The 3,065-nt window shown below is 33.1% G+C and overlaps 1 long non-coding RNA gene across 1 annotated transcript; it reads right to left on the reverse strand.

Annotated features, from left to right (window-relative positions):
- Positions 1-1,957: 1,957 nt before the first annotated feature.
- On the reverse strand, positions 1,958-3,065 carry LOC107707031 (uncharacterized). Its single transcript, XR_001636217.1, has 3 exons — positions 2,998-3,065; positions 2,431-2,516; positions 1,958-2,201 (listed from the first exon to the last, which is right to left on the reverse strand). It is a non-coding gene; the product is annotated as an uncharacterized LOC107707031 (long non-coding RNA).

Consider the following 3,065-nt stretch of genomic DNA (forward strand, 5'->3'; position numbering starts at 1 on the left):
CACCTTGCTACGTGTACTGCGTTAGGCTAACCGAGACTTGTCATTTGCACTTATAAATTATTGCTCTTTTGTTAGTTTTGACTGCTTTTATTGTCCTCATTTGTAAGTCGCTTTGGATAAAAGCGTCTGCTAAATGACTAAATGTAAATGTAAATGTAATGTAAACGCCCTGCATACAATGATTAATAAATACAAACACATACAAGCCACACCTCTGCGCCGACAATGAACATTGTAACAAGTGAAATTTTGAAGCTCAAAGTGATGCTCTTAATTCTGATCACACATTAGCATGAGAGTTTGCACAACGACAAACTGACATTATGCTGTATGGGAGACTGGGGCGAGTTGGCACAATTTAAATCAATTTCTGTATACACTGGGAAAAAAAATGTGAAACAATTGGCAAGTAACATGAAATGGCAAGTAGCACACTGAATTAAATGTAAAATTTTGAAGTAGAAAGACTGAAATACTATTTTCTTGTTAAATATAATCTAGTAATCTTTGTTTTATTTACAACAGCGAATAATAATTTTTACAGTTTAGAAACATACTTTAAAGTCTTGGCTACGAAAAAGGCTAGGAAATAATGTGCAGCTTATTTAACACATTGACCTTTTGTGACACCATGTTCCAATACCTTCATATCCTCAGTGTCACAAATGTGATCATTTAACTGGTGACTCTAATAATAATAATAATCATCATCATCATTAAATGTATTTATTTTATTCTATTCTATTCTATTCTATTCTATGGCATATTGGCATTAAAGGCTATATTTGTGGCAAACTAAAACATTATATTTACATTAATAACAATACTTCTTGAATTGTATATAATCATTGAACAAATTATATATAATATTTTAAACTGATATTTGATTTAAAAAAAAAAATCTAATATTTTCCCAGGTGAAATATTTTTGTGAACTTTAAAACTTTATGAACTTAAAAAAAAAAAAGGTTAAAGCAGGACACTCTAATGTTATATGTTTACATTAGCTAATGCATTAGGTATCATTAACTAACAATTTACCGCACTTTTACAATATTTATTCATCTTAAAGTTAACATAAATTGTTAAATATATATACTAGATTTAAAGGGTTAGTTCACCCAAAAATGAAAATTAGCCCATAAATTACTCACCCTCAAGTCATCCTAGGTGTATATGACTTTCTTCTTTCATAAGAATCCAGTCGGAGTTATATAAAAAATTGTCTTTGATCTTTCAAGCTGTTTCATGGCACTCAGCGAGTGTTGCATGCATCAGTCCAAATGCCAAAAAATTAATGGCCTAATGGTTAGAGAGTCGGACTTATAACCCAAAGGTCAGAGGTTCGAGTCTCGGTACTGGCAGGGATTGTAGGTGGGGGAGTGAATAACCAGCGCTCTCTTCCAATACCAATATCTTCCAATGTTCAAGACATGGTTACAGCCTTGCTTAAATGGATAGTTCACCCAAAAGTGATAATTCCCTCATTTATTCCCTTATGTCTCAAACTCATATTTATCTTAAAAGTTTTGAAACCCTTTTACTTTTCATTTTATGGATGTAAACATATCAGTCTATGAAAATATATTTGTGTTCTAAAGAAGAAAGGCAGTCATATGAGTTTGAGATAGAACAGAGTAAATTATGATACATTTTCATTTTTGGGTAAACTCTCCCTTTAAATATTGCTCACATGAAACAAAATTTCATATATTGCACTAACCTGCCAAAACCTGCATCAATACATAGATAGAACTGCTATCATCATAATATAAAAATCCTGTAATTCCATGCTTTTTAAATTCACAAATATTTAAGCCAAAGTGATTCAACACTGCAACAGTGAAATTAAACACTGCAGTTAAACAGTTTTACAAAACTCTGCCACTAAATATGAAACATGACTAGTAGCATGTACATGAGGAACAGAAACTTTCAAAATATGAAGGATGGTCTATAAAATAGAAGTGCACCTATCTGTGAAACACTCAAATGTGTATTTTAGTCCTTTTGGAAAGTCAATAATCAGCACATAGAGAAGTCCAAAGAGTACCATTAAAGCAGTGGGAAAGTCAGATGGTCCTCCATTACCACAGTTTCCTCCAGGATGATGCAGAAGTTTAGTCATCTCTTAGTTCTCTGTGAGAGGTCATCCTCCATGGCTTCAAGGATGCCCAGTTTCACTCCTCTTTATCAATGTCCTAAGAAAAAATTATGTACATTTATTGAAAACTGGTTGAGCAAGAGTGTAGATATAAAAATCAAAGCTCAAATACACTCTTTCTAACAAAACATGGTGCATTATGTGCTAACCTGATGTAAACAACCCACATGAAAACCATGTCAGCACCTTTATTAAATATAGCCACACATTTCATAAACAAATGGTGATCAATGAAAATATGAGAAGAACAAAATTTGAAAACCTACCAAATAAATCTTGGAGATTTGGTTCCCTGAGGTAAAACGGGAGTCCCCATAGAGCCATGTTGTGTCTGTGATGGGGTGTCTGTTGTCTGTAGGAGGGGGAAAAAATTATTATTTACTTCTGTATGATTCCTTACAGATCATAATTGAGTGTTAAGAATACTGAAAATGTATTAGGGATGGACAAAGGGTCAGAAATGTAGGAGTGCTTGGGGCAACAAATCCACAAAAACTGACTGTAAAAACTTGAAAAATTGTAATGCTGGGACAAAAAAGTAATTAATTTACAAGAATAAAAACACCACGGGGACTCAAGTAGACAAAATAACTGTCAATGAAAGTGTATAGCCACTACTTTCAAAGGGATTCATAACCATAGGAATTATACTGGCACGTTAAAATGGAATTCAAAACATGTGTAAAAAGAAAATAAAAAATACAGAAAATTGTCTTTAAGTTTTCCAAACTACAAACATTGTGAAAATCACACAGGTCACAGTTAAATGTAGTGTAAATGTAATGTTTTATCAGAATTTATGTGGACCCCAAGTAGTTGAGTTTTTAACCCACCTGGTTTATTGAAAGTGCAGACAGAATCAGGGTTCAGGCACAGCAGCAGATTTTGACTGGCGCCGGTG

Source organism: Sinocyclocheilus rhinocerous, unplaced genomic scaffold (assembly GCF_001515625.1).
Source record: "Sinocyclocheilus rhinocerous isolate Xijiao unplaced genomic scaffold, SAMN03320098_v1.1 scaffold714, whole genome shotgun sequence".
Classification (NCBI taxonomy): domain Eukaryota; kingdom Metazoa; phylum Chordata; class Actinopteri; order Cypriniformes; family Cyprinidae; genus Sinocyclocheilus; species Sinocyclocheilus rhinocerous.